This window comes from Camelus bactrianus, chromosome 4 (genome assembly GCF_048773025.1).
Source record: "Camelus bactrianus isolate YW-2024 breed Bactrian camel chromosome 4, ASM4877302v1, whole genome shotgun sequence".
NCBI lineage: Eukaryota > Metazoa > Chordata > Mammalia > Artiodactyla > Camelidae > Camelus > Camelus bactrianus.
Window position 1 is genome coordinate 24,077,082 of NC_133542.1, and position 20,982 is coordinate 24,098,063.

The following is a 20,982-nucleotide window of genomic DNA, read 5'->3' on the forward strand; positions in this document are numbered from 1 at the left end:
CCTAATGTACGCTTGAACAGCATGGGTATGAACCATGCAGGTCCACTTACACATGGATTTTTTTTTTTTTTTCAGTAACTGCATCTGTGTACCATAGATGTGTTTTCTCTTCCTTATGATTTTCTCAGTAACACTTTCTTTTCTCTGGCTTACTTTATTGTGAGAACACAGCGTGTGATATATATGACCATACAGAATATGTGCTAATCGATTGTTTATGTTATCAGTAAGACTTCTGGTGCACAGTAGGCTGTCAGTAGTTAAGTTGTGGGGGAGTCAGAAGTTAGCCTTGAATTTTGGACTGCGCAGGGGTCGGCACCCCTAACCCTTGTGTTGTTTGAGGGTCAACTGAATTTCAAGAGTAAGTAAGCCGTGATGTTTGTGAGTTAGGTAGGCATGTCTTAACATGCCTTTGGACTTCTGGCTCATTGGTCACCTCTTCAAATACTGAAAAGGACCAAGGAATCCCTCTGTTCTCCCCTCTGCTTGTTACAGTGGCTTAGAGAGTAGAGCCAGGACTAGAGCTCGGGTTTCTTGGCTCCCAAGGCACAGCCCTCTCCCTTATTCGAGTCTGCAGCTTGCCTTACATCTTCCTGCCACCCCCAAGGGTAGAAAATTAGTCCCTAGATTCCAAGGGTTTAATGTCGCTTGAAACCACTGATAACTTCCCACGGTTTTTGTGACTCTACACTTTACTCTCCGTTCTTTACCAAGTCAGTTTCATTTATTTATTGAACCACTTTATTTTCCTCGGATGACTAGAGGACATTTTCAAAAACTTGTATTATTTTCTGTTTTAAAGTTTAAAAATAAATATTCTAGACATTAACCACGTTAGATTTAAATTACCAACTGCTAATTTATTATTATTTGTAATTTAATATTTAAGCAATGCACCTAATGAGTGAAAATTGTGCTTTTAATCCAGTAGCTACACACATATGATTAATGGTCAACTTTTATTTATTGTCTTATACCTAAATTATGTTTTCAAATGTATAATTCTGTATGTACAGTGGGAGCACTTACTGTCTCCTTTTTAGTATTAGTGGAAAGTTTGACCCCTTCGATTTTCCTCTGCCATCATTCTGTGTTTTAAAAAGCAAAGTCAGTGAATAACTGAAAAGCGCAAGGTACATGTAGCATATTGGGAGCATAATCATACTGTTACATTAATGACAGATGTTGACATGCCATGTTGAATTAACCCCACTGTTTTTTCCCCCAGATCCTTCTCATTACCTGTATTCAATAATGTTTAATTTTTCCACTTTGCTTCTTCAGTATTAAGACTGCCCTTAGAAATCAAACTATTTCCCTTTGGCAAATTAAACACTTGACAGGTGTGTAACTGAGAGGGCAAAAAAGCCTTGTCCTGAAGGGATTGTGCTATTTAAATATTGTCAAAAATATTAACAGGTCTGAGAGTATAATTGATGCCTCTGTTTAACTCTGCCACATTGTGTATTGTTCTAACCGCCAGCTAAAAGGATGTGTGCTATTAAACCTGAATAATCTCTAATAGCTGCAGTTCATTTCCCATTGCATGATTCCTGTTTAAGTGAAGAGAGAGAGGAAGAAAAAAAGGAACCGTGACTTTGTGTCAGTGATCTGTCAAATGCAAATTCTCAAGTAGTGTCCTCACTGTCACCTAGTCATCACAACTAATAACTGCGGGGCTTAATGCATATTCATGACAGAAATCCAGCTATTGTGGAGGAAATAAACACGTTAGCAGTTTAATAATAGAAACGTGTCAGCCATGAGGATATTGGATTTGCATATTTATTCTGTGACGTTTCTTCAGTCCAGTATAGGTGGATGCTTCTCTCCTGATTACTTAATTACCTTGCCTTCTGAATTGACTATGGGCACTAAATTAAATGTCCCTTTTACTCTGAGTTATTTGTAGGAAAGCTACAAATTAAAATTAGAAATTTAGGACTAATACTTAATAATTGTCATTGCCATGATTTTTTTAAAAGCTGTGGCTACAGAGACCCAATTGAAAAAAATGTGGTTGTACAGGTTACAAAAGCTGCTAATACAGAAAACCAGCCTCAGAGCACAGAATATTTTGGAGGTTTCTCCTTGTCAGTGATTTCCAGCCCTTTTGGAGTGTGTTGTCATTCTAGTTTGATATTTCCAGGTTCCTGATTCATTCACCTTTCTCCCAGAATAGTGTTGGCCTACATGCATATCATCTCAGTGCATTATGTATATGCACACAGAAGTAAGCCAGATTTTTCTAATTTTTTTCTTTGGAAATTTTATGACATCTCTTGAAGTAATTGGAGAGATGTTGACTTAACATAGAATCAGTGTAGGAAATTAGTACTCAGTGTTGATCAGAATAATTCAGTCCTTTTTCAGTTTTATTCTTCCAAATATGGTCTTCATGGTATAAAATTGTGGTTTTATGTTTCTGTGTTTCTGAGTTTTATCATATTCCAAAAAGAACTTGGAACAATTCCTGAAGGCAAAACACATTGACTAATGAACGATTCAAAGGTAAATCTAAACAAAGACCAAATAAAAATATTAGAGAACTAGACAAACTAAGATCTTGTGTTGCTAAAATTAAGTATATAATTTAATTACTACTTCCCAGGACAAAGGCAGAAAAGAACTAGAGAATTATCTATTGCTCAGTGTGAGACATCATTCAGTGAACCAGATTTTCCTTTGGCAATGGGAGGGTTAGCTCATGGATGTTTTTATAGAAAGCTGACAGTCATTTATTAGCAAAGCTTTGTTGAACATCTAAAATAAATAAAAATACAGTGAATAAGTAAGATGGAACGTCTCACTATTTGGAGGAGAAGATAGAACATATATATTCTAACATAATTAAATAGAAAAACAAGAAGGTGAGTGGTATAAGACAGAAACATTTTAGGTAGTGGGAACAGTGTTTATAAGGGTTTAGAGCAGTTCTCAAATGGTGGTCATTTTACATTCTCTCTCTTCAGGGGACATTTAGCAATGTCTAGAGACACTTTTTTATTCTTAATTTTAGTAATTTGAGGTGTTATTTTTTCTTTTTGGTCTGGCTAAAGGTTTGTCAATTTTGTTGATTTTATAAAAAGCACCAACTTTTGGTCTTGTTGATTCTCTTTGTTGGTTTTCTGTTCTCTATTTCATTCATCTCCCCTCTAATTTTTATTGTTAAAAAAAAAAGCAAATAAAAGGAAACAAAGATTAGAGACACTTTTGATTGTCACACCTTGTGGGTGGTGGGGTGAAATGCTGCTGGCGTGTAATGAGTAGAGTGTACAGCATAGCCCCTCACAACAGAGCTGATGGGTTTATAATGTATGCAGTGCTGAGGTGGAGAAACCCTGATTCAGAATCACATACAGTCACATATTATCAGAGAAATGGAATATGTGTAGGCTGTTGGCAAGAGAGGAAACTTTGGAGCCAGATTGTGAAGAATTTATTAAGGTAAGGCTTTTTGCTTTTTTTGCAGTATCTTTGCTGTTTTGCATTATTTTAGTATCTTTGCTCTTTTGCGTCGAATTTTGTTTTATCAAGTTTAAATTGTATTAACTTTATCTTATAACCATTCTATTAAATACAATATTTCACCAGTCATTTTATTTATTTATTTTTATTTCTCCACATTTAAAAAATTGTAGTAAAAAACACACAACATAAAACAAAGGTAAAGGTTTTCGTGACATTTTGAAAGTTAAGACCTTCAGTTGTAATTGTAAAATACATGAATTATTCTTCAGAGGACTGTTTCTTTCATCCTTCTAAGAATGAGATATACTAAAAATGCACACTACTTTACTGATGGCTTTCCTGCCAAAGAGTACGTAAGGTAATGTACCCTGTGTATTCTTTTTTCTGATGCTCTGTCTTAAAACAAGAGCAAATTGTATAGAATCTAGAGAAACACGTAGTCAGTGTGTACCTCCAAGGGTCACTGATGGAAGCAGGGATGGTAGACGGGGTACCACGGCGCTAGGGCTTGCCTGGAGAGCCACTCTTCTATAGGAACATACTTGTAAAATGGCTAAGTCGAGTTTACAGCCAAAGTGTTCACCTATACTGTTTTTCAGCGGTAACATCAGCAGCTCTGACAGTTTCTTACATTTATATTTTTTAGATTGATGGGAAATGAGAATTTTGATAACCGAGAACTTTGCTCTGTTTTGACTTTGGTAGTCAGAAAGATGCTGTTTTGTGCAGTTCATGTCTCAAAAGAGCAGAAAGGTCTGTTTCCTCAGCTTTATTTTATTACTTTATAAATGACAGAAACATAACCCCTCTGTCTATGGTTTCTAATTCGAGACTGAAATGAAGATGATTCATCTGTAGGCTTGCTATCAGTAGAGGGGAAGTGACTGCGGTCTCCCAAGAATGCCTAAATTGAATTATGACTTGGTGTGGGGGAAGGGGAACAGAGAGAAAGAAAATATGCCTTGACCCCTTTAACAGGAATTATCTAAAAATCGAATGGAATTCTTCTCAGTTGATGTTGCTTGTGAAAATGAAAAATATTTTCCTTACTTCTGAAATGGTTTTGCCTTTATGATAGAGCGTTGCAGCCGCCTAACAGGAAAGTGTCTGTTTCTTGAGACTTTAACGTACGTTATCTAGAAGTTAAAAGAGGAGTTGATTCTCATGTTTTTACATTTACCATAAAGTTTATTTACTGTGGGAATTTCAAATACTTTATTTTTGGTACAATAACAGCTTTTAAATGTTTGTTCCTTTAACTAAAAGTTTGTAAATATAGAGCCTTTGAAGGGACTAAAATTCTTGTTTTATCCTGGGCAAGAAGGCACTGTTCAAGCTTTTTATACAGTGCTGGATTAAAATGCAACACCATCTTGCTATTGGGTATGCATGTGTGTCTAAAACAGCAAATGGTGCTAATTGTATGGTGTTTTTGTGACAAAGTTAAATGGTCTTTGGAGAAGAGGGAAAAAATGTGAATTTTACTGGGTATAATCTAAATCAGTTTTTTAACCCAAGAGCTTCGAAGAGTAGAGGAGTGATTTACATTTGAAGTATAGCAGCAGCAACCACAAGAACAGTTGCTTTTAGGAAGCCCTTGTGCGCTGTGGACTTGTCTCATTTAACCAGTCCATCAGCTCTTTGACGTGGGTTTTATCCCTATTTTGTCCAGTGAGGAAACTGGGGCTTAGAGAGGTTATGGAACTTACCCTGGACCGTTCATTGGTAGATTTAGGGGAAGAATCTAGGTCTCTTTGACCCTGAACCCAGTGTATTTAAACTTTTATTGCTAAATCCTTACCTCTCTAATAGAAAGAAATAAATAAGTTGAAAAAACAGTTAATAGAATTTCTAAAGAGAGGTACACTTAAACTAAACCTTTTGTGAATTCAGATTCGTTAAGAATTGCCATTTCCCTTGAATTATCCCTCCAAATTTTAATCTGAGGGCCTTTTTAATATACAGCAGAACTTTCATTCTGCTTTTATTTAAAACTATGCTAGGTTTTAAAAGTAAATGAACTAGTAAACTTATGGTGAGAAAGAATATGAAAACAAATACATGTATGTTCGTGTGTGACTGAAGCATTATGCTGTGCACCAGAAATTGACACAACATTGTAAACTGACTATACTTAAATAAAATATATATAATACAAAACAATTTTTTTAAACAAATAAAAAAATAAAATAAATGAACTGAGTACAGATGATGTGAGATGGAGAGGCAATATGGCCAAGTAACATCAGTCTCCATGTGCCCGTTTCCATATATTTATACTTGTCTGAGGTTTGGTTTTATTTTAATTTGTCTCTAAGCAGACTGTGAACAGTGAATGAATTTTATCTCCTGGAAATATGGGACTTATAAAAACAACACTGCAAAAATTCTAACGTGTCGTTTGTCTAAATTTTCACTTTCTAAATTTCTTTGTCTTGGCATTTTAAATAGATAAATTTACTTAATTTGGAGACCTTTACCCCTTTGATGAAGAAAATTTCAGTATACTGTGGTGAGAGTATTATTTTTGGTCAAGCTACATTCTCTAAAATTTTTCCCTTGCAAGTTTTGTTAAGAAAGCACAGAAGTGTTGAGATTTAAATAAAGGAAAGACATTCTGCAAATACACATCAACACACATGCCTAGACTGTGGTGTCTGTGCTGCGCTCCACTTGCCATTTGTTCTTAACAGGCGTGAAAAGGAGTTTTAGAATTCATTGTGTTTCAGGTTTGTTTGGCGTCCATTTACTACTTTTGGGATAAAATCCATGCCACGTTCACCTTTGAATACCTTGTCCCAGACATGACACTTAACTCAAACTCAAGAAATGATTGCTTAATTAACAAGAATGTTCTTGAATATTCAGGACTGTTATGGATTAGTCATTTATGTTTTCTTGCCAAAGAACTAATTTTTAACATAAATAAATTAGCCAAATAACTGAAGTTACTTTGAAGATGCCTCAGTTTTTTCTTAGTAGCTGTATTGAATAGGTGTGTCACTCATCCTCCATCATCATCATAGTGATTAACGTGTATAAAGCTCTTACTGTGTGCCGGGAGCTGTTCCGCTATAGTTAACCTGCCTCATCATTACAGCAGCACTGTAAAGTAGAAGATGACGTTTTCCTCATTTTGCATGGGGGAGATGGCGGTGCAGAGAGGTTAAGTGGTGGAGTTAGTATTTGGATGCAGGCAGGCTGGCTCCAGACCCCAGGTCTTGATCATAGAGCTCTGTCCTTTTTGTTTGTTTGTCTGTCTCACTGTCCTCGTAAACAATATAATGAACACAATTTAAGGATTTCCTGGTGATTTTGAGGGCTTCGTTTTGATTATGTGATCTCAAATGCTGGCAGTGTTGCCTAGTTTGGAGACAGACACAATCCGGACTTGTATTCTGGCACTGATATTTATAAGTAAATGATCTTAAACATGACTTTATTTCTTAAAATGAAAAAATACGTATTTATCTTTACCAAGCCTCTTTTTTTTCCTCCTGTAGTTACAAAATGGGAACTAACTAACAGGAATCTAAAAACTCAAAGACTTAAGCCCAGTGCTTACCAAGCATTCAGTAAATATCAGTTCTCTGCTTCTTGCTTCCTCCTTCTATTGGAATTTAATATTCTAAGGCAGCAGTTCTTAAATAGTTTGGTCTAATGACCTCATTACATTCTTAAAAATTATTAAGGACCTCAAAGAAGCTTTTGTTTTTGTGGTTTTATCCATCAATACTTACCAGAAATGAAAATTGAGAAGTATTATATTTATCAATTAATGCATTTTAAAATAACAGTAATAAGCCCCTTATATTTAAAAACTAGTGAGAAGAGTAGCATTGGTTTACATTTTTGTACATGTCTTTAATGTGGCTCAGTAGAAGACAGTGATTCTCATATCTGCTTCTGCATTAGATGTGTTTGGATTTGGTGTTTTAGTTGATGTATATGAGAAAATCTGCTCTCACGCAAATACGTATCTGGAAAAAGGGAGGAGTATATGTGGCCTTTCCAGATAATTATAGATATTCTCTGTTAGGGCATCAGAAGTCTGGGTAGTTTCTTAAAGGTTAGCTACAATGTGGAATGTGAAACCAAAACAATGAACATTTTCTACTCTATTACAGTAAAATCTATCTTGTGCTTTGAATTTTTACTTTTTTTACCCATGCATAATTTTATATTACTTTGGTCATCTGGAAAACTTGAAAAATAGAAAAATTACACTTCACATTTCATTATGTAATATCAGAAAATTACAGTTGCTAATAACACTTGCTAACATCACTTCTGATCTTATCAAGAGAGGCTTTAAATTATGGAAGAGTGTCAAGCTCAGGGTGACAGATGCAAGTTTTCTTAAATTCTAATTTTTACTTGAAAGCTTCACATTTACTCCTGGCAACAATTACTGTCAGTTGTTTTCCTTGAATTGACTGGCATACTTTATTTTTGAGAAATTGTCTACCGTATACCCATGTCTGAATAACCATTTTTTGGTTTTAAGTCATTTTTTTTCAAGTAATACGGTGCCCATGTAAAAAGAAGCCAAGTCTAGCTTACAACTCCAACAGTAGTGCCTTTCTTTTGCCGGTTGTATTGTTCTTACAGCAGAAGTATTTTATGTTTACTTACACTTTTTGAAACACAGAATATTAAAAAGATGTACATGCAAGAGTCAAGATTGAATAAAACTAATAATTTTTACTGCTTCTTATGAACTTTTATGTGATTCAGAGGTAGGGAAATAGACTTGTTCTTACTGGGAGGAACTGAAAATAATTTGTTGCCTTTTTTTTTTTTTACAGCTTCCCCCAGTAAAAATAGTAAAAAGTAAAGATACTATCAAAAAAGATCAAACAAGTATGGAAAAGAAACCATTGTTTTTGAAATTAATGGAAACTAACTGCAATGTCAGTGGAAACTCAGGGGATAGGTTAAAGAATCCTGTTATAGTTTATTTTTGTAAAACCTAATTTTATTTTTGTAAAACCTAATTTTCTAATGGTAAACTTAAAATTTATTTTATAACAGTAATGAAAAACATTTAAAACAAAATTATGACTTTTAAATTCAAGTTATTTTCCAGTCTTTACCCAAGTGTTCATATATATTTTTAGGAAATTGGTGGGGGGGAATCTGAATATTTTTGTGTAAGAGTATTTCTAAAGATTTTGGTGAAACTTAGACCGTCTTTTAAAATGTAGTTTACAACATACACATGGAGTACTCTGCATTACACTTCCTGAACATTTTTAGTGCAGTATGCCCTTCGGATTGGTTATAATAAATATCTTTTATGATGTAATTTCAAAAATAAAATTTTCATAGATGCAGTTTTGAGTGAAAACTAGAACAGTATAAAATAGCATGACCTTTGCCACATGGCCATTCACTTAAGTGGACAGGGTGTATCAGGGTCCAGAGCTTACACTGTACTTGATCTTGCCATTTAATAGGCTGCAGCAGTAAGCATTCCTTTGGGTAGATTATTGATCATTGATCATCCATATGTGCCTTCCTAAATATCAAAAGGGACAAGACAGGAGTCTTAAGTTCTCTCTAATTCATTTCTTTCTTTAGGCTCTAGTGTTTCTTGAGTTTCCTGGTTGATAGTTTTTAGTACAGGGGAATTTTAAAAACAAATATGCCGCTGAAACTTTGTACTTATAGCTCCATCGAGGCAGATGCAGAAAATTTACATTTTCGTTACTCAGAAGGACTCCTTAACCATTCTTGGTTTAAGGAATTAATTTCTAAACTAAGTACCCTTAACTTTTATAATTTATCAGCCAATGATAGTCCATGGAAACTTTAAGAATATCTACAAATGATAACGTGAGTTCTAGACTGCTGCTTGCTTTGCTATTCAGGAATTCATAGCTATAAAAGAAAGGCATTCTATTTCAGTAGATGGGCGAACTAAGAGTGGTGGGCTAGTTTTATGGTATGTCTAACATATCAGTGGTTATGGAAAGCATTTTGTCTCTTTAATTACTGTCCCATTAGCTGGAGCCCAGTGTTTTGGGTATTTCAGGTGCTGTTGAGTATTTGAATGAATGAAAGGAAGGTCTCATAGAAAATGTAAAATTATCCTTATTCCATCTGAAAATGCCCCCTCCATAACTTGCTGCTCCCCTTTGTATCTTGTTTATTAGCTCAAGAGCCATGAGCTACTTTATGTCCAAAATAGTCTCGTCACATTAAGCTAATCCGCTTTGAACATGCAACTCAATTTCTTTAATTAGCTTTAAAAATAAGGGTCATTAAATCAGAGTGCCACCATCAATTACTGTGCCAGGGTTTGCCTGTTCAATAATGCATCAGAGTTGTGCTGTACTCAGTATTTTCACTGAAAGATTTATGGAAAAGGAGGCCTCTCTTGGTTCCAAACTTGAAATGGAGTTCTATTATGTGTAAAAATTTTTTTCCTGTGATTGCTGCCATTTTAGGTGCTGTATTTCATTGAATACTCTCAGCATCCTAACCCTTTTTACATTTCATATTTGGGATCAGTTCCAGAGAATGTTTTACAGCATTTTTGTAAATTCACAAGAAAATAAGCACTTTTCTTGCTCTGCAAGAAGAAAAGACAAGGTGCAGATTAAAAAAAAAAAACAGTCCACATTTCTATGCGGTGCACCTGTTCTGGCAAATTCCCCAGAGAGTGCCTTACTTCTTGCTTTTCATTCTGTGAGGAATAACAAACAAACAAAAATTGTGAAATTGAGCTAGCAATATATGTTTCAAAATTTGTTTAAAATCTAGCAAAAATGGAGTTGCGAAAGCAATGGTCATTTTTCTTTCTTAATTTAAGGTAATACATATTTTAGCTTCTAAATGATAGAAAAATAATATTCAAATGTACGTAAGCATTTGGGTCATTTTATTCTCACTGCTGTGAAATGAATTCAGAATAAGTCAAAATAACAGGGCCACAAATCAGGTTTGGATAATCTGTATGGAAATGGTTTAGGAAATTCAGTTTGATCCTCAGCAGTCATTTTTGTAGACAGTTTTACATGTACTTCTGGAAAGACTGATGTTAGCTGTTAAAATAGAACTAATAATGTTAACTTCCTTTTTTTAGTTAACAACCCAAAAGAGACAGATAAAACAAAAGAAGTCCATATTTCAGTAGTTGATAGCAGTTTTAGTTAAGTGAGTCTACATATTTGAAAATTTTCTATTGTTTTAAGCTTAAGTGCATAGACCATATTTATATGGTCAAAATATTTAAGACGTTGATCTTTTGGAGTATTTTTGGAGTGACATTAATAATTAAAGAATAGGTATTATTATTGAAGAAAGATAAAAAAAACAGTTTATAAACATCTTACAGTTATGTCAGCCTTGTACCAGAATGGGTCAAAATAGTTCAGTGTAAAAGTATAAGAGAACCTAATGATTATCTTTTCTCCTTGGAATTTAACGTCAACTAAATGATTACAAGTTTTAAAAGTTAATCATCTTTGAGGAAGAAGAATCTAGAAGTGTTACGGAGGTTAAAACACATTTGCTGAGGATTCATCATGATGGAGCACTTGTTAAGGGATTCGTTCTGGGAATGGGAACTAACCAGTTGAATCCATATCAAGCCTGTAGGGGTCATCTGTCACAGTAATAGACTAAGCTTCATCTTCAGGTAGCGATTCTTTATTTTTCTTCATTTAATGTGAATGCTTGATATTTGAACTTCATACAGAATTTCTGTCAGAGAAGACTTAGCTTGATACATAGAGGCTGTTCCTACCATCTACTTTCTTTAAGAGAAGTGTATTTTTAATATCATTCATTGGTGTACCCTAGGTTCTCTTGCTCTGACTGTATCAGTTATTTTGTAAACTTTAAGCAAAATTAAGAAAAAACACACGGTCAGTGGAAAAGGATTTCCCAAGGGAAAAGGGAAAAGCTCAAAGATTTTTCTCAAATTAAATTACCTAAATCAAGACATAGAAAGTTTCCGCACTCCATAATGCTCTCTTCCTCCCCTCAGTCAGTCCTGACCACCTCCAAAGGAATCACTGTTTTTTTCCCAGCCTATTTGAGATAAAATGGACATACAATATTATGTAAATTTAAGATGTACAACGTGACATTTGATACATGTATACATTGTGAAATGATTACCAAAGTAAGGCTAGTTAACGCTTCTGTCCCCTCACATAATTAACCTTTTAAGTATGTGTATAGTGAAAACAGTTAAAATCTACTCTCTCAGCAGCTCTCAACTATACAGTACAGTATTGTTAACTAGAGTCACCATGCCGTACGTTAGCTTCGCGGAATTTATTCATCTTATAACTGGAAGTTTGTTTCCTTTGACCAGCATCTCCCGCTTGCTGCCACGCCAAGTCCCTGGCAACCACCAGTCTACTCTTCATTTCTATGAGTTTGGCCTTCTTAGATTCCACATGTATGTCAGATAATACACTATTTTGACTTTGATCCCATAGGTTAGTATTTGAATTTTGTATAGATGCAGCCTAAGTATATATTTACCTGCGTACCTGGCATCTTTGTCTTTGCTCTGTCAGTGAAATTCGTTTATGTTGTGTTATGTAGTAGCAGTTCTCATTTTCACTGTATGAATATAATAGAATATATTTGACCTTTTTATTGTAATTTTTTTCCATTTTTTGGCTATATTGTAAATAAAACTGCCATGAAAGTTCTAATACACGTCTTTTGATGTTCATAAAGTGTGCATTTCTCTTGGATATTTACTTAAGAGTGAAATTGCTGAGTCTTAAGGTATATATTCAACATTCGTAGATTCTGCCGAACTGTTTCCCAAAGTAGTTGTAGGTCTATGCTCTCACTATATTGTATGAAAATTCTCCTTCCTCCACATCATTGCTTATACTTAGTACTGTCAGCTTTAATTGTCTTTCTTTCTTTTTTTTCCCCCTTATTTTAGCCACTCTGGGGGTATATTGTAGAGTCATATGGTTCTTTTAATTTGCATTTTCCTGAGGACGAATGATACTGAGTACCTTTTCATATGCTCATTGGTCATTTGGATGTCCTCCTTTGTGGAGTTCCCCTTAAGTCTTTTGCCTATTTTTCTATTGTTTTGTCAGTCTTTTTTCTTATTGATTGGTAAGAGTTTATTATATTGGTAAGGGTTTATTATATGCTATGAATATAACTTTTTTCTTTTTTATATTCTTTCCCTTTATGCTTTATTACAGGATATTAAATATTGTTCCCTGTGCTCTACAGTCGGACCATGTTATTTATCTATTTTATGTATAGTAGTTTGTGTTTGCTAATTCCAAACTCCTAATTTATCCCTCCCCTAGCCTATTTCCCCTTTGGTACCATAAGTTTGTTTTCTATGTCTATGGGTCTGTTTTTGTTTTGTAAATAAGTTCATTTGTACCATATTTTAGATTTCACATACAAGTGATATCATATGATACTTGTCTTTTTCTTTCTGACTTCACTTAGTATAATAGTCTCTAGGTCCATAAATATTGCTGCAAATGGCATTATTGCATTCTTTTAATGGCTGAATAGTCTTCACTGTGTGTGTGTGTATACATACACACACACACACACACATACATACATACTACATCTTTATCCATTCATCTGTCGATGGACATTTAGGTTGTTCCCATGTCTTGGCTGTTGTAAATAGTGCTGCTATGAACATTGGGGTGCCTTTATCTTTTCCAAATTAGTGTTTTCTCTCGATACATGCCCAGGAGTGGGAATGCTGGATTATATGGCAACTATATTTTTAGTTTCTTAAGGAACCTCTGTACTGTTTTCCATAATGGCAGCACCAAACTATATTCCCACCAACAGTGCAGAAGGGTTGCCTTTTCTCCACACCCTCTCCAGCATTTACTATCTTTAGACTTTTTAATAATGGCCATTCTGACTGGTGTAAGTTGATACCTCATTGTAGTTTTGATTTGCATTTCTCTGTTAATTAGTGATATTGAGCATCTTTTCATGTACCTATTGGCCATCTGTGTGTCTTCTTTGGAGAAATGTCCATTTAGGTCTTCTTCCCATTTTTTGATTGGGTTATTTGTTTTTTTGTCATTGAATTGTATGATCTTTTTGTAGATTTTTGAAATTAAGCCCTTGTTGATCACATTGTTTATAAACATTTTCTCCCAGTCTGTATCTTGTCTTTCCATTTTGTTTATGGTTTCCTTTGGTGTGGAAAAGCTTATTAAATTTGATTAGGTCGCATTGTTTTTGTGTGTCTGTGTGTGTGTGTATGTGTATGTGTGTGGTTTGTTTTGTTTTTTGCTTTCATTTCTGTTGCCTTGGGAGACTGATGTAAGAAAATGTTGCTATGATTTATGTCAAAGAATGCTTTTGCCTTTGTTTCTTTTAGGAGATATTCAGTGTCTTGTCTTATATTTAAGTCTTTAATCGATTTTGAATTTATTTTTGTATATGGTATGAGGGAGTGTTCTAATATTGATTCACATGCAGCTGTATAGCTTTCCTGATACCACTTGCTGAAGACAGTGTCTTTTTCTCCATTCTGAATACAGATTTTTTTTTGGACATTTGTATTGCAACTCTTTTTCTGCTTTGTGTTTTGCCTTTTGATTCCCATAATAGCATCTTTTGATGACTGGAAATTTAAAAAAATTATAATAAAGTCCAATTTCTGAAACATTGCTGGAGGGTTATCTGTTTTATTAATCCTTTTTCTTCCAAAATACAAACTTTTGGCTTTATTGAATTTATTGTATTTTTTTTTCTATTGGTCTCACCTATATTACTTTATTCTTTTTTTGGGTTTGGTATGTTATTTTAACTTTTGGATACAGATGCTTAGCTCATTGATTTTTAATCTTTCAGTTTTTTTCTAATATATTCATTTAGGTCTATAAATTTATTTCTAAGTAAGTATGTCTTTAGCTGCATCCCACAATTTTGGTATGTTGTATCTTCATTATTGTTCAATTCAAACTGTTTCATTTTTAATAAAAGTTTTTTGACCCATGATTTATTTAGAAATGTATTACTTACTTGACTAACATATGTTAGTTTTCTTGTTATCTTTCTGTTATTGATTTTTAGCTTAACTTACTGTAATCAGAGGTCATCTGTTTGTCAGTTCTTTGATATTTGTTGATACTTGCTTTTTGAACTACCTATAGTCTGTTTGGATGAATATTTATTTTGTATTTGAAAAGAATTCAGCATTCAGCAGTTACTGAGTGCAGTGTTCTATATTTGCCATTTAGAGCAACTTTATTTAGCATGTTGTTCAGATCTATTCTTATTGTTTTTTTTTTCATTCTGTCAGTTAGTGAGAGAGATGTGTTTTAATCTCTAATTATGATTTTGGATTTGCCTGTTTCTCATTTGGATTCTGAGTCCTTTTGCCCTACCTGTTTTGAGATTCTTTTTTTAGATTACCAGGATTGTTTTATCTTTTTACTGAATTGACCCTTTATCTTTGTGAATTGTTCCTTTTTACCTCTAGTAATGCTTCCTGCCTTAAAATCTACTTCTCTCAAACTAGTTTAGCTTTACCGGGTTTCTTTTGGTTAATGGAAATGTGGCTTATCTTCTTTCCATCCTTCTACTTTCATTTTTTCTGTATCTCTTTTATTATTATTAACTTACATCTTTGGTAAACAACATGCATGTGGGTTTTATTGGATTATCTAATCGAACAGTTTAAGTCTTACTTTGAGTATTTAACCCCTTCATATTTAATGTAAGTATTGATAAATTTTATTTTACCATTGTTTTCTTACTTACTCATTTTTGCCTTTCTTGTATTCGGTTAACTTTTTATTTTATCTTCTTCCTCTATTAGCATGTTATTTATACTTAATTTCATTATTTTTTATTGTAGCCCTGAAGATTACAGTAAGTATCCTTGACCTATTTAACTTAAAAATAGTTTTATTTTTAATTACTCATAGAGTCACAGGAAGTTTTCAGTATAGTTGTGTGTACTTTACCAAATTTCTTTCAGTGGGTACATCTTAATTTAAGTAAAATATCATGCCACAAAACGTACTGGTATGTGTGTCAGTTTTTTCAATTTCTGTCATTTTTTCACTTGTATAGATTTATGTAACTGCTACCACAATCTACGTACTGACCTATCCATCACCACAAAGATCTCCTTTTACATTCATATCCAACTCCCTATTCCACACCATCCCTAACCCCAGCAGCCGTTTCCATGTCTTTAATTGAATCAATTTAAGACTATTATAAAAATATCAGCACAACATATGTGACCTTTTGAGATTATCTTTTTTTCACTCAGCATAATCCTTCTGCAATCCCCTTCAGGTTGTTGTGTATATTAATATTTTGCTTCTTATTGCTAAATATTGCTCCATATTATAAATGCGCTTACTGAGGGACGTTTTGTTTGTTTTCATTGTTTTGCTCTTATAGATGAAGCTGCTATGGGCAATGATATGCATGTTTTTGTGTGGACATAGGTTTTCATTTCTCTATGAAAAGTGTCCAGGAGTGCAATTGGTAGATTAGATGGTGAATATACATTTAGTTTTTTTTCAGATACTGCCAAACTGTTTTCCAGAGGAGCTCTATCATTTTACATTCCTACCAGCAGTGTATGAACAATTCATTTTCTCCATATCCTTATCAGCATTTGCTCTTGTCACTATTTTTTTTATTTAGTTATTTTGAAAGTTATGTAGTGATACCTCTTTGTGGTATTAATTTGCGTTTCTCAAATGAATAATAGTGCTGAACACTTTTTATGTTCTTGCTATCCATGTGTCGTCTTTGGTGAAATGTCTCTGTGTGTCTTTTGTTCAGTTTTTTTAATTGGATTGTTTTTTAACTATTGAGTTTTGAATTTTCTTTCTATATTCTAGATGTGAGTCCTTTGTCAGAAATACGTAACCTTAACTTACTTGATTCTACTTTAATTACTACTTTCACTACATCCTGGAAAATGAAAGGAACTTAATACATTTCAACTGCATTTACCCTACTCCTGTCTTTTGTGTAGTTACTAATGTAGCTTAATTCTACATATTTAAAACTTCAAAATTTTAGAATAAGTGTTTTAAGCAATTTCTATTGATTTACTTACATTTTAAAACTCTTGTGCTCTTCAGTTTTTTCTTTTTCTGCATTAGGGAAAATCCATCAGGGATCCTTTCCTTTCTGCCTAAAATTTTATTTTGGTATCTCTTTTGCACAAATCTGAGACAGAGCCTTGTGTGGGAGGATTTGTGTGGGAGAGGTGTTTTGAAAATGCTAGGTTGTCAGGTTTTTTTAATTTGAATTTTAAAATTCTGTTATTGTCCGTCTTTCATTGATTCACTTGAGAAGTCAGATGCCAGCTTTATCCTTCTTTGAAGATAAAGTCCCTTTTTGCTCTGGTGCCTTGTAAGATCTTCCCTCTGTCTTGGCTTTCTGCGGCTCTGCTGTGCTACGCTGTGGTAGTCGGCCTCCAGGGTCGACACCAATAATCTCTGCTTTCTGGTATTCACGCTCTAGTGTGACGCCTTCTTGAATGTGGGCTGGGCGAACTGATTTACTTACGAATATAACATGGCGGAAGTTAGGGTTTCCTTTTGATCTTTTAAAGTTTTTTTGAAACAGCTTTTTAAGCAAATTTTCTAACTGATCTCAGTGGAAGGGCTGCTCTGATACAGCTGTTTCCACAGAGTGAGCATAACTGTATATAGAGCTAAAGAGAATTTTTGTTTTCTTGGGATGCTGTTACAGAAGCAGCAGTTCTCTTAGTACACCTCCAAGTGAGTTACTTGCTGGGTAAAAGGATGCCATTCTTTTCTCCTGTAATGCTGTTGACTGATGCCCAGAGCACTTAATGCTTGTCTATTCAGATTTTTTTTGGTCTGTTTGCTTCTTTAAGTGTACATTTATCAAAAAGTCATCTTAGAGCTATTTATGCCGATCGTATTTATCTTTATATTTGTATCGCTTTATCGTGTTACATAAAATTTATGGCAAAAGATATTTTTGTATGAAAACTTACTTAAATTCTTTACGGAGACTACATAAGTGAATTGATAAAGTCATTATTGGTGAGTTGGTTGTGCTAGGTGAAACTGAAACATTGAGGAAAGATCTCATAAAAATGTAGTAGGTTTCTGCAATGAAATTGTTCCTCAAGTGTCCAGATCCTTGCTCCGCCTTTTAAAGAGGCTAAATTTGAAAAAGGATTCCATATTATATGAATGTGGTTTATAGAAGAAAGAAGGTAGGGACCTCCCGTACATCAAAATATTTGTGAATGACTATATATGTTTTAAGTAAAATCCATAAATTAATAAGTGAATATATGTTTGTTACTGAGAACATAAAAAAACTTTCTAGAATGAAATAGCCACAAGTTAAACAGAAAACAGATAATTATTTGGTGACTTTTGCTCATTTACTAGCAACTTCCATAAATTATGCAGATTGTTTATCTGTATATAAAAATCACTAGATAGTTGTGTTTTCTTCTGTTTATTTTATATTCTATAAACCAAGACTGGAGTCAAGTTCTTTTTATTAAACATTTATACTGTGTCTGCTATGAACAGACCTACCAAGGCAAGAAGATTTATTCCCATTCTTCAAGATTATAGTCTAAAAAGGCATTTTAATAAAGCTGTGGCAGAATCAGAAAGTGCCTTTGTGCTTTTTCCGATGGGTATAAAATTTCAGATTTAAAAACTAGCCTTTTGTATGATGATGTAATTAAATTACAGTTTTTACATTGTGATCTCTGCGTTTACATGTATGTAGACCTCAGTGGCCGGGAAGAGATAGGAGGATTCATTGGTGAAACCTTTAACATATTTGGAGAAGATAATTGATATTCAATGTCATATAACTTCATATGTATATATAACTTTACTCTTGAAATGCCTTCATGCCTTATCCTTACATAATATCGGAGCTTCTACTTCTTATGAATAGACTCTTTGTTCTTACAATGTTATTTCTTCATTCTGGCTCACTGTAGCAAAACTCGAAATATTTTTTCCCTTTGCAGACATACCATAGGCATTAGGTCCTGGTGTGTGGGATCTTCAGCCTGTCACAACTTTCACAATTACGCCATCTGCTTCAACCTGAAACAGTGTATCTTCTGCTGGCAGACTTATTTAAGTTGTCATGCTCAGGTTAAAAAAAAAATCAAGTTTGGCATAAGAAACTTGCTTTTGAAAAAATAATAATTGATCGTGCCTGCTTTAGATTTTAAAATAAGCATTTGAAAGGATTCCCCAAAGCCTCTTCCTCAGACACACTGATCTCTTTTTCATCTGTGGTTGTAGATAGCCAATATGATGGTGAATTATTGGTAACCTTGGTAACTTACTAAGTTTTCTGTTTTATTTTTACAGACAGGTAACAAACTCTTAGGCCTAGATTGGTGACATATTGTGAAATATTTTGATTGCTTCTGTCAGTGGAAGCCATTTACTGGAGTTGATACTAAGTGTTTGTTTGCTCTGTGTATAACACAAAGATTATAGGAACACCATGATGAAAAAAAGCCAGGTCATAATCTACGTACTACATGTGTGAGGGTGTAATTTTGTTATCTTTAGAATGCAAATAGTGATTCTTGAAGAGTTGTTGGGGACATCAGATCAGAATAGGTCCTTCAAAAATGAATACACATTTATTCTGCAAATGTATATTAAATGCCAGCTCTGTGCAAAACAGTCCTGGAGAATGAGAATATAACAGAGAATGAAAGGGCAGATTCCTCCACTGAAGAAGTCTGCGTTCTAGCCTGTCTCCACTGATAGGGATGGAAGCTCCGTGACAGCAGCGTGCATGCAGGCGATAATAAGCACCACAAAGGAGAACAGGGCAGGGTAGGCTCATGCAGCTAATGATGGGGTGCTGTCTCGGTTAGGGTTGTCAGGGAGGGCTTCTTTGAGGTGGTGCTGAGTGCCCTGGGAAGAAGTAAAGAAGTGAAGACGTAAGCATGTGAACACTTAGGGGAAGGATGGACGTGGCTGCTAGAGAGAGCAGCTGGGCAGTTTGAGGAACAGTGAAGTAGTCAGTGTAGCTGGAGCCGTGTGAGCGAAGGGTGAAGTGCTGGGAGATGAGTTCAGAGAGTGATCCAAAAACATCATTGGTGTAACCTTACTTATGATTAATTGTAAATAAAAAGCTATATTCCAGATACCTTATAGAAATTTGAAATTAGGATTGACTGTTTATACTGTTTTAATGATTATTTTGCTCTAACTAAATATTGTTAATTGTTATATTTCTTATTCATGTATTAATAATTAAATTATAATGGTATTATATATAAACATTGATATTTAATGTATTATTTAATAATATATTATTTATATATTTTTATTAGATTATTTTTCTCTGTGTAACAGGCACAAGTAATTATAGAATACTTTTCAAAAATGGAAAGACCTTTTTTTGTTGTTGTTTACTAATGTCATCATACCCGGAGCTAACCGTACTGTGAGGTTTGAGGGCACAGTCCTTCAGACTGGGAGCTCTGCCCAGGACCTGTGCCACCAAGAGCCAGGAGTTAAGCTCCAAATACAGAGTTGGAAGGAAGAGTCCACATAAGACCACCCTCTCTTGTGATACCAGCTGTGCATTTAGGGAGGTCTCCAAAACCACCGTCAGGTTCAGCAGTTCACTAGAAGGACCAGTGGAACTTACTGAAAGCCATTATACTCTTGGTTATGGTCTTTAGCAGGGATAGGATACAGGCTAAAAATTAGCCGAAGAAAGAGCCGCACAGCACTATCTGGGAGGATTCCAAATGTTGAAGCTTCCATTTTCCTCTGGAAGTGTTCCCTTCCCCAGGTCCTCCTGTGACAGTATGCGTACGGTGTTGCCAGCCCAGAAATCTCACCTGAGCTTGACTATCAGAGTTTTTATTGGAACATGATTTCATGGGCATGACTGATATGCCCATGTGATTTAACCTAGTGTCAGCATTTGTGCTGAGACCATGTGGCCTCGGCCCACCATGAATGACAAAGACATTTCTATCACCTGGGAAATTCCGAAGGTTTAGAAATTACTTCCTAGGAGCTAGGGACAGAGGCCAGGCCTCTCTTTGGAGAGATTGAATTCTTTACCGCAGAAATTGCTATAAAAATTCAAGCATTGTAGAAATTATGTAAATGGCCCCCTGGAATCCCATCCCTTGAGGACACGTAGTATTCTGTTGGTTGGTTTGTATATTCCAGATGTTTAACGCACATGTCAGCATATTTTGAAGGTACAATGAATTATACTATACTTATTGTTCATTAACTAGGCTTTTTCGCTTAAGAGACTGTGCATGGATGTGCGTGTTTTTGTGTGTTTTAATGAGTACCCTGAAGTTGAACACAGGAGATAATTAGTTCTTAAAACTTTTTTCACCTAAATATACTGCTGCTTCGAACATCTTAGTACGTATATTTTTGTGTATTTTTCTAATTTTTCTCCTTGAAATAAATCTTTTGAAATAGAGTTGCTAAATAAAAGGGTATGGACGTTTTGAAATTTTGTATGTACTTCATTATTACCCCT

The 20,982-nt window shown here is 34.5% G+C and overlaps 1 protein-coding gene across 15 annotated transcripts in view; it reads left to right on the forward strand.

The window, feature by feature from the left end:
• MPDZ (multiple PDZ domain crumbs cell polarity complex component) overlaps positions 1-20,982 on the forward strand; it is a 370,677-nt gene that overhangs the window by 250,983 nt on the left and 98,712 nt on the right. The gene's annotated exons all lie outside the window — the stretch shown is intronic.